The sequence below is a fragment of the Haliaeetus albicilla genome, chromosome 9 (assembly GCF_947461875.1).
Source record: "Haliaeetus albicilla chromosome 9, bHalAlb1.1, whole genome shotgun sequence".
NCBI classification, from domain to species: Eukaryota; Metazoa; Chordata; class Aves; order Accipitriformes; family Accipitridae; genus Haliaeetus; species Haliaeetus albicilla.
Window position 1 is genome coordinate 20,468,557 of NC_091491.1, and position 11,685 is coordinate 20,480,241.

General features: G+C 46.2%; 1 protein-coding gene across 12 annotated transcripts in view; it reads right to left on the reverse strand.

Annotated features, from left to right (window-relative positions):
• The window catches only part of PER2 (period circadian regulator 2), a 52,060-nt gene extending 47,661 nt beyond the window's left edge, over positions 1-4,399 (reverse strand). For 5 of the 12 annotated variants that reach the window (XM_069792041.1, XM_069792038.1, XM_069792039.1 and 2 more), the window contains exon 1: positions 3,935-4,026. The gene's annotated coding sequence lies outside the window, so the exon portion shown is untranslated. Of the gene's footprint in view, positions 1-3,934; positions 4,027-4,261 lie in introns of those variants that run through there. The other 7 variants (XM_069792042.1, XM_069792035.1, XM_069792037.1 and 4 more) reach the window with 2 other exon arrangements.
• Positions 4,400-11,685: the final 7,286 nt, after the last annotated feature.

The following is an 11,685-nucleotide window of genomic DNA, read 5'->3' on the forward strand; positions in this document are numbered from 1 at the left end:
ACAGTACACAAAACATCAACAGCATTACTTTCAAGATCACCATTTTCTGCATCCAACCTCATCGGTACCCAAAAGTGCAAGTCAAAGCCCTTCAGAGTAATAAAATTATATTGCAAAGAATAATACAGGTATTAATTGACCCATTTGCTGTTCAGCGCTTGACAAGCTAGGTTAACATAATAAATATTCAAGCAGTTTAAAACTTGTACAATCAGGATATAACTGGATGTGGAAAATATGAATGCAGCAAGACAACCCAGTTAAAAATCTCTGTAATCCACCATCCTCAGAGGAATTCTAGGCCATGCAACCAAAACTGGACACAAAAATTCCTTTTCAGAAACACCTGATTATCTAGTAATTAGGATGTGGTAACATTGTGAGTATAACAGAGTGTCTACAGGACATTCATGCCAAGTATTACACAACACCTTGCTAAGAACATTATGTTCCCTTTCAACATAGGCCAACCATAGCAACCCTGTATAAAACACTACAGTTGATCTAGTGATAATATACTTGTTCTACTGGCTAGTGGTAATCTACTTGCTTTTAAACCACACCAAATATGCCTCATCCCACAGTACCTTGCTGATGTGCTTCTACTTTAAGGGGTTAAAAAACCTTTTCTGCTATAAAGCACACTTGAATATTGTAAAGATGTCAGAGAAATAAAGGTGTGGCAAGAACCCAGGAAAAAAAAAATGGGTTTATCAGTCTGTATCTAAACCAAACACTTCCTGGTCATAATAAAGTCTGAGGTGGAAGAAAAATCCAGAACTCTTCCCATCAGTTTCCCCATTTCACTCTATTCTCATACTATGGCTAAACTCCATCAAAATCCCAGTTTACTCAAAAAAAAGTGATTCTTCACAGGGAAAATTTATTACTATAAAAACGTATTGTCCTGGGACAGGCTCAAGTAAGTTTAAAATATGTAGCAACTCCATTTATGAAATAAACTTATGACTGGGGGGAAAAAAAGTGGAAAAGTAAGGTATTATGCGAGCAGCTGCCACAATACGCTGTCTCTTTGATGCCTCTCTGTGGAAATGCAAAAGAAATACGGGTAAGCTGTAAAAATGAAGATTACTTAGATTTTCACAGATAGTATTCATGTGTTAAAACAAATATAGGAAGCCTACAACAAGTCCTACCAACTGACAAACAAACAAAAAGCCCAGCAAACCCATGTAATCTTTGGATCATTAATGAAACCAGAAAACTTGCTGAATCTGAAGAAAGTGCACAAAAGCCAAAATCCTGCTTTCCATGCCTTTACGTTCTGGACTAGATCAAACAGAACTACACTTCTTCACAGCACGGGACAGGCCACACTCTTTCACTGCAGTGTTGGACACTTACGGCAGCTACCCAACTAAAGCATTCTCCCTTCTACCTTGAAATAAACACCTGAAACCACCAAAACTGAAGGATATTATTTTTTTCTTCTCCTCTAGGCCAAAGGCCCTCTCTTTTCCATTATGTCTTACTAGTGAGGTAAGCAACCTCCACAGTCCAGAACAAGGACTCTACGCCTCAGGACAGTGCCTTAATCGCAAGGCTAACAGCAAGCCTTGGATGAAGTGAGAACACAGTCCAGTTCTCCAGTGAAACTTCCTCACTTTAGAGAAATAATGCAAGTTTCAGTAAGAAAGAACAAAAAGGAAGATCATAAGAGCATGCAAACACACACAAGCATGAGCAAGAAAGAACCTGATGTTACAGTGCAACAATGTGGGCACTCTCCCTAACACGAATCAAAATCTAGGCCCTGCTCCCAGATTTTGTATTCAAGAGCTGCTGTGTAAAGTGCATAAACAGCGCTGTGCCCAAGGCTGAGAAGATCAAGGACACATGCAAACACTGAGGCACGCTAGAAGGTATGAAAATTTTCATTAGGTTCAACGCCCTCAAACCATCTAATATACAATAGGATCTGTTTATGGAATGGGGCCACACCATCAAGGCCTTAGCTGTCAGCTTGACATCCTTAAGTTTTACCAACAACCTTACAGTATCAAAACTAACCATTTGCATTCAAGGAGATACTCCTCACTGCCATCATTGTGATGAATTTTGATTTTACCTTGACAATAAGCAAAAGCCAGCTCCAAATGACAGCTGCAGTTTTGACAAATGTTAACTAACCAACATTAACCATCATCTGTAAACAGACTCTGTGGTTAAATCAATACTGGCAACTTGAAACAGTTTCTCACTATACTAAATCAGTTTTTTACTTTACTTTTGACTTGACCAGACAATCTTACCGCTAGAATCATTACAGGATTTCCACCTTTTCCCCTTTACTTGTAAATATGTAAGTGGTAGCTACTCAATCTCAGATGTACAAGATGGTAAACCTCAGAGTCTTATACTTGGAAAAGAAAAAGACATCTCACAGCCTAAAAACATAAACCAATATGTTTCTTCAAAATCCTTCACATGCACTGTCTCAGCCAAGTTACTGTTTCACTGGAATACAGTTTCAAAGTGGTTCAGTTTCCAAGTACCAGAGACTTCATATTGACCTCTCTGAGGGCTTTTTAAGCTCCTGTGGTACACAGAGAAATGCTGTACCCTATCCTAACCTATCACAAAAAGTCAGTTGTAAAGTATCAGCTTGACTGTTACCATACTGCTCATCTATTTGCATGAAACTGTACTTACATAAACTGTTTTGTAATCAAGCATGTAATAGCATGCAACTAATGTCAACTGCAGCACGACCACATTGTCTCAAGGAACAAAGTGTCCTTGCAACTATAGCCAACACAAAAAAAAAAGAAACCCACAGCACCTGTTGCCTATGCTACCTGTAGCTCACGCATCTCAGTAACGCGCTAAGATTCTGTTGCTTACCGCCACACAATTCCTCACGTCAAAAAAACCACCCAGCCAGCTGCGTACAGCACTGTCCCCTCAAGAGGAGGACAGCGGAGTGCGGGGCCGCGGTCCATGCTCACCGCACCGGGACCCACGTGTTCCCCAAAGGTGCTGCCCGCGCCAGTTTTCGCTCCCTCCGGACCCCGGCGCTGACCTTTCGCACAGATGCGGCCGCAGCCCGCGCCCCGCAACCGCCAGGGACGCCAGAGCGGAGCCCGGCGGCAGCGCCGAGGGACCGGCCCCGCCGCCACCGCGGCCCCCGTCGGCCGCGGGGTGGGGAAGTCACAGCCGCCCCGCCGCCCTCCTCCTCCTCCTCCACACCGGCCTGACCGCGGCCCCGCGGCGGCACCACCCCGGGCCGGACGCGGGCGGGGGGCACCGCCGCCCCCCTTCCGCTCTGAGGCGGGGGCCACCGCCGCCCCCCTCCCGCTCTGAGGCGGGGGCCACCGCCAACCCCTCGGCGCCCCAGCCCGGCCCCACACCGGCGGGGCGGCGTGGCACAGCCGCCCCTCGGAGCCCCCAGCTCCCGCCCCGGCCTGAGTTGGGGGGGGAGGGCGAGGCGGAAGGTCTGTGCTCCCCACCCCGGACGCCCCCTCCCGGTCCGAGATGGGCGGGGGACGTACCACACTCACCTCCGGCGCTCCCCACCCCGCGGCCCGGCCCGGTCCGAAGAGGGAGTCAAAGCCAGCGCCCCTTTCCTCCGCTATGGTCTGAGATGGGGCGGGGGTGAGGGGTGTCGCGTCACAGCCGCCCCCTCCCCGGTTTGAAAGGAAACCCAGCCGCCCCCTTCCCGGCGGGAGCAGCGGGCCGGACCCCCGCGGCGCCGCCCGCCCCACCGGCGGCCCCGTCCCGTCTCCCCGGCAACGGGAGAGCCCCAGCGCGCGGGGGTTACGTAACCTCGGCCCAGCGGGCGGGGGAGGCGGGGGACCCCCTCTGCCCCCCACGGCTGCCGCCCGCCGCCCCGCTCCCGCCACAGCCAGGGCGCCCGCGGGCCCCCCCAGCCCCGGCCAGTCGCGGGGAGAGCGCCCGGCGGAGCCCGACTCACCACGCACACCGCGTCCACTCAGCCCGGCGCAGCCCGGCACCGACTTCATACAGGCAGAAACGTGACCGAGCCCGGAGAGCCCGCCCCGCCCGCACGGCTATTGGCCGCGGGCGCGTGACGCCAGCGGGGGACAGAGGAGGGGGCGGTGCGCGCGCCTCCCCCATTGGCGGCGCCGTACGCCGCTCATTTTACATAAGCCTCACGTGTGGCACCATGTTTCCACCGGCAGCCACGATCGCCTCCGAGCCTGCCCCGCCAGCCTGCCCCTCCCCCACCCCCCCCCCCCCCGCTGCGGCCGCGTCCCCGCGCGACCACCGGAGCACTCACCGCCGGGCGCCGCGCCGCCTCCCACCGCGACTGCCGGCCGCTCTGCTCCCCTCCGCCCGCGCTGCCCCTCCGCCGCCGGACCGAAGGGCCGAGGAGGGCAGAGGTTACACCACGCCTGAGGGAAGCGGATCCACCCGCCCCCTCGGAGCCGCCCGTGACGTCAGCGCGCGCCCGCCTCCGGGGTAGGCGCGCAGGAGACCGTTGGCGGCCGGCCGCGCGCTCGCTAGCCGAGGCGGGGCGGGGCTCGCGACCCGGCCGCTGACGGCCGCGGCGCGCGCTCGGCCCAGCTGAGGGGGAGAAGCGAAAGGGCGGGAGGCGTCGCCCGGGAGCGCCGCTGGCGGTCCCCACGCAGCGCCCGGCCGCTTCGGCGGCGGAAGGGTGAGTGAGGGGCGGCTGGGCCGCCCGCCGAGCGCGATCCCAGGCGGGGAGCGGCGGCCAGGAAGGGCCTCCGGCCGGCCGGCAGGAAAAGGCCGCTCTGGAAGAGGCTCCTGCGCGGCCTGAGCGCCGCCGCCGCTAACGGGCTGGCGGGACCCCGAGCTGAGGGGAGTGGGAGACCAGCCGAGCCGGGAGAGCCTCGCGCTCCCGGTGAGAGGATATTGACGCGCTGCTGGCGGTGCGGAGGCAGCAGCTGGAGCCTTCCGAGATTGCCCGCCGGGGCCAGCCAATGGCCTGCCGGGCGTTCGGTTCGCTTACATAAGGGAGAAGCGCCCATATCCCGTTTCGTGGTGTTGCCACCCGTGCTGGGCGCACGCCCTCAAGTTTCGAAACTGACCCCGTGTAGTGTTCAGAAGTTGCCGGCTCGCAAACCAAGGCGTAGGACAGGTGAGCACAGAGCTTCACCCTTCTCCAGCACCATTCAGTTAGCATCAGTTTGAATAACTACAAAAAGGGTTGAACTAAGAGTTTCCGAGGCATTAAAGGAACATACTGTACTCTTGTGGAAAACTAGGTCCTGATACGCTGATTATCGTGTGATTACTTTCTGTTCCAAATGTATAAGAAAATTTTTCGTATTTATTCCAAAAAATTACATCTTTTCCCCTTCTGTTCAGGCAAAACATTCGGAGAGTATTGGCATTTCCCATCTTGAAGTAAAAAAAGAAAAAAAATATTCTTGTGACGTTGGTCACAGGTTTCTGCTCAAGCCTCCATGCCATCCTAAATCGTGGTGAGAGAGAACCTGAGATTTGAGTTGCTACAGTTTAGCGGTAAGATTACCCACTGTTAAATAGTTCAGCATGTTCAGTGGCACTGTTCTAGCCTCCACATCTTCCAAGGAGAGCAATCAGTAGCTGAGAAATTAATGATAACTTATCCATATTCTGAACTTCCATTTATCTTCATAGTCGTACATGGAAATGCAAAGAAGGAACAGAGGACATGCCAAAGCTCTGTCAGTCTTGGTGTGAATACAAGCAGTCTGGTGTAACAGCTTTTTTCCACTCACTGCATATGTGTAATTGCTCCATAGGATGTAACACAGTAGAGGGCCATCAGGGCTTCCACTGTTTATCTGCAAAATTAGGTTAATGCCGCTTCCCTCCCTCGCTGTGGTGTTAGGGATAAATCCATTAAGTACATAGATATTTAAGCTATGACTGTTACAGAAAAAGCCTGTGAGCAAGTACTGTGGAGTATTTAACTCCTGGAGAGGAGTGGGGGTGGGCAGCGGAAGCATTAGGACCAGATTCTGCAACTGGATTTGTTGCAATGCACAAGTCAGCTTATCAGGATCCCATTCTTGGTTTGTACTCCTCTGACGAGTCTAATTTAAAGACTAATCCTAATTAGATCTTCTCTGTGTGGTTTGGTCAACTTGCTGTTAGGACTTCACATCCAAAATTTCATCATCTTCTCTGTTTAAGTTCTCTGCTTTAGGGTTGGTTGGGTTGGAGGGATGTAGAATGACATTCTTAGTTTCCATGGGATGTTGTTTTTCATGTTATGTGCCAAAAATACCCGTCTCTGGCTGTGTGCTAAGGGCTATACCTCTTAACCACAGATTCGAAGTAAGGCAGTTCAATCAAGGCAAAACTTTGAAGTCTTCCCCTGCCCTGTGAGTCTGCAAGCATGAGGAGCTGGAGGCAAACTATGGCACTACATTAGAGCTGAAAGAGTTTCCAGATCAAACAGAATAGAAGACACATTCATCACTGTAGTAGATCATGCCAGTTCTAGCAGGCAAACTGTAATCACCACCACCAGAAATAGCAAGTACCTTTTCCATCCTAGTAACTACCAAAGGCATTACTTCAGTTCTGCTTATTTTAAAGGGATACTAAACAGTTATTTTGGTCAAGCTTACAGGAATAATTTTTAAGTTCTATTCCTGCCACCTTTTAGTGTTTATAGCTATTTAATTTACCAAAACCAGGGGAAAGCAGTGTTACTCAAAATGTGATTGTGCATCTTGAACCAGTTCAGTCCAAATTTTTCTGTCATGCCAATTTTCTGAATGCTGCAATCGTGTATAGATACAAGTTATTCCAGGCAACACCAATATGAAATAAGGTGGCAAGCACATGGCTTCTGGAGGAGTGAATATTACTACTGACTCAATGGCTCATCTGCTAAGAAACAAAGCAAAAGAAAATGATTGCAAAATGCTACAGGACAAAATTGTTTTGATTTTAAGGTCTCCCTACCTAGTAAGTAGCTATAGCATAAGGGTTTTAATAGCAGCATGAGTAAACTATGTGTGTGTGTGCATACACAAAAAGTTTTGAAGAACACAAAGACTGTAACAAAAACATTAAAATGGTTGGGGGGGGGGGGGTTTCCAGCTTTGTTTATTTTTTTTGTATTCAGTTGTAACTCTTGGAGCATGGTGAGAACAAATCATTCATATATAAGTCGAGCCCTTTATGTACATCCGTTTCACCACATAACACACCACATCTCACACTAACATTCATCCAAAGGGGCTTTTGGTTCGTGAGGTGGGGCACTGTCCTGCTTTAAATTCTACCTGGCTCCCTCATTTGGTTTTGCAAGGCAAATATCAGTCTGTGTGAAACACCATGAAGACAGCAGGCCTTCTTAAGTAGGGCCCATCCATAAGCAGGCAGGTTTGGGTCTCGCTGTTTTCTTTTAACTGCACAGCTCAAACTGCACTGCTGATACATAGTTTCCACATGCTGTTGAATCTCTTCCTTGCCTAGCTTTTTTTCCAGCATAGTATCTTTCTGAAATCACAAAAGATGAATTGGTAGAACTAGGTCTTTCCTTTTTTTTTTTTTTTTTTTACTGCAAGGATTTTACATGGAAAAAAGTAATTTAGAAAACGTATTTTTTATTAAACTCCCCCTGCTTCTCGCACTTTCCAATATTACCAGAACTTTACATACACACACACATAAAATCTGAACTTTTTCCCAGCATACTTAAAAAATGGAATTTTTGCTGAACAGAAGTATTTCAGTCAGTTCTGATAAGCAGCAACATATTGATAATATCAACATTTTTTTGGGGAAAAAAAAAAGAATCAAGTCTTTCAATGTGGAAAAAAAAAAAAAAGAAAGAGAATTTGAGACTTCCTGAAAAACTACATGAGGATGGCTCTCTTGGGCTTGCTACTGTTAAAGCAATAGGGCTCATCTTTTTCAAGTAACTATGCTTCCCTATCCATTTGTCCACTTGCAGAAGTTACCTGTTTCAAGTTATACCACACCACTGATGGAACTATATATTGTTCAAAAAAAAAAAAAAAAAATCAATATTTTGCAGCTGGAGCCCACATCTAATTCTTCATTTCCTAAGTGTTAATTACTCATCATTTACAATGATGCTGGCAGTCATTGATTCTTGCAAAGATCCGGAAAGGCTTTTTTGTTAATGAGCAAAAGACGTCACTGTCACTGTACAAAGGATGAGGGAAGGAAAAAAACATACTTTCCTCATTACCGGCGAATATATGTACAGGTTTTTCTAGCATTACAAAGTGTAGGAACAAACTATAACAAGCAGAAAGATAGCAATAGCCATACAGTCTTGAAAACTCTTTGATTAAGATGTAAAGGAATATAAGAAACATGATAAAGAACTCCAATTCAACCAGCAAGTTCCTGGCGCTGCAGCTCAGAAGTCCTTTGCAAAGGTGTATGGCTGTCCCCAACCAGAAAAACTTTCCTAAAAAGTTCTGGGGAATGTAGTTTTTCATTCTGCCCCCTTTCTTACTGTTTTCTAGTTATTTTTATTAAATTCAGTTTCTGTTGGCAACTTCAGTGTAATTTTAAGTTCCAAATATCTTGAGAAGTGACACATAAAGGAGCCTTGAATTGTTCTGTTTTAAAATGACTAGAAAGGTACAAATGGAAGGGGTGTACCTCATCACTGTAACTACATGTGCTGATCCCCAAGTCTGTTAATGTGATTTCAGAAGCAAAATACAGCTCTGAGCACTCTGGGTCTGGGATCCTGCTGTTTAGTGTGTATTAACTCATTTTCTGCAGTCGGCCTCACGGAAGGCTGAAGAGAGCCTGAAACTGATCCACAGTGCTAAAAAAGGGTTTTAAGCTTCCTGTATAACTCAGAGAGTGCTAGTTTGTGATTTTGCAGTCTAACTAAGGTGATTGAAGACCTTATACATCCACCAAAAGGAACAGTCCTACCACCTCCACTGAGTTAAAAATTAGAGATTATGCAACTGTACTGTCAGTCAGATTAGGAAACTGATTTGACTGAAAACATCCCATGGAAGAAGTTTTTGGTTGGCTCACATCACAGCTGCAGGAGCACAAAACCCAAAACAAAACAGGATGGAAGAACACGTTTTGGGTTGGAGCAGGTGTCCAAGACCTATTGTACATGGAATTACAGAGTTAGGCACTTAAAATGAAATTTGCATGTCATTAGACTAGCATAAGCGAGCTAGTGAGAGATGCCAAACAGAAAAGTGCATTCTCATTTCTGCCTACTGTGTTGGATTTATACACCCTCTTCTGCCCTGAAAGAAAGTGACTACATCAGGTTGGGGCTCACCATTCAAAACTATCCAGACTTAGATGCCAAAGACAGCTTTCACAAGGTTTCTGAGCTGATCTAACATTCCGCTTTCATCAAGCGGGGGCAGTGCTGCTCTCCACCCATACCTGTCACCACTACCACCTTGCTGCCATCTACTCATGGTTACGTGGTCTTAACCCTTCCTTTTGCCCACTCTGCTACTTACTTGGCCTCTCAGTGAGCCAGTTCAATTTGTTAATCTGTCAGAAAGCTTTCTGTGTTAGTTTCCTGTCTGTTAAGCAATTGAATGCTTGGTGAGAAAGTACACTTCCAAGTCCACGCGTGGCACGGACAGGGCATGGAAAAGGTCTTTCAAAGGCAAGGAGACAGCAGAATAACATTTCCACAGCTTTTGATACCTAAGGCACACTACTTTCTGGATTAAACGTGGCCACACATAGCAGATGTCCTTGAGACACCTGGATTCCTCAACACACACCTAAGCAGCCAGGCCTATGACCTGGTGCTGGGCAATATAACACAGTGTATCCCAACCTTTGACTCCCCAGAACCACTGGTTTCTATGCACGCTCTTGGTATTGGTTTAAATTGGTTTAAACTCTGTATGTACTGACCAGAGTCAGTTTACTGACCTCCATTGCATTTATGATCTCCTTTTGGACTCACTTCAGTAGAGTGAAGTGTTATCACTCTCTTACCAAAAATGGAGAGAGACATACCTTCCTTTAAAAACAGAGTAAGGACAGAGAGACAAGATCTGAGTACTGGCTTCCCCACCAGTGAGCATTTATGCAATTTTTATTAAATAGTCATTACATAAAAAGTTGGAGTAGGTCTTGACACAGGATTGGAGCTGGACTTTTTCTTGTTCCCAGGTAAGCTCCCAATCATCGTGCCACGGAGTCACGCTGTTGCTTTTAGCTACTAGGAATCTATAGGCACAATTCTTCCTTAATTTGTTCTCATTTTTAAGAAAGAGATTATAACATTAACAGATTATAACAGAAACATTCATAAGAAATTGGATGCTAAGTAGCAGACTAGCTAGAATCTGTTCCAACACACCTACAACTCTGCTCATCACAGTCATAGGCATAACTTAAGCCAGACCATCAGGCATTCCTTCTACTAAGAATGCTAATTATAGATCAGTGATTTATAGTTGGTGAGGAAAGAAGAGCCAAATTTTAAATGAGAAAGAGCCTCTTTCTGTATAATTCTGAAGTGTCTCTTAATTAAAAACACTTCATTTTCAAATTGAGTTCCCCATTACTGTTCTGCCTCAATTAGTTTTCCAGCATTAGTTCACACATGAGCTGTTTTGAACTGAACATTGCTGCTACTGAAGTCAGTGGAAGCTTGGTTTTGTTTTCCAGAGAGGGTGTATACTGACTGGCTGAGTTTGCTTCATGAAGAGAAGCCTGACATACCTGGCCACACTACTGGAAAACAAAGTAGGGATTTTAATAAGCCTTTCAGGCACTGCAGAAGTCCCTTGTAGGCTAAGTCAATTCAAGATACTTCAGTAAATAAAGTTTCACAGATCATGTCCATAAATAAATTAGAAATTTCTGATAAGCAATCAAATTCTTTTCTTTTAATCTTAATAAATTAAAAGAAAAAGGACAACTCATTTTGCACGCTGTCATTGATCCACAGCATCAAGGAGTGAAGGATTGGTACAAATTCTATTAGGATAACTCCCTTTGTTTTAAATAGCTTTGGGAACTTGCTCTAAAGAAGACTAACTGAAACAAAGGGGGCAGAAATCTTTCCCATCTTTGTGGATTATCTGGTGTTTAATTGGTGTGAGCTTAACTACAGCCCTTTCCTCAGTGCAGCTCTAGGGAGACTTTCCTCACCTACCTGGTTTCCCAGGTATATAATTTCTTGGAAATTATGTAGCTGAAATATCCTTTGGACTTCTTCCTATCCATCACATTTGTAGACACCGGCCAATAAATTTAAAATTATCGGGTGAATGGGGAGAGGCAGGCAAGCAGACAGAATCAAAGCAATCACATAAGCCTTGTTTACATAAAAAAAAACCACTAAAATATAGCACTCATTGTCATAATGAGACATAGTCTATCCACTTGTAACATGTGATACTCCACTAGCCGTAAGAGAACTTTGGAATTCAATGCTTCTGTTGTGTAACTACACAATAAAAGAAATTAAACAAACCATTTAATTCAGTCAAAAGGAAACCAAACCAAACCAAACCCTTACATTCCTTGAAGGTGAAAGGCTAAAGGGCATAAAAGGGAAGCAGGAGTTAGGAGTCGTAAGTAATACTAGCTAATGGTTGCTCATTAGAGGAAAGGCTCCTGCCACCTTAAAGCACTGTGCTACAGGAAAGCTAAGGAAATATAGTTGGGAAAAAAAGGGGTAGTGAGAGCAAAACAAAAAGATTGAAAGAAATCTTACCTTGCCAAAAAAGCAGAGCCATGAGATAT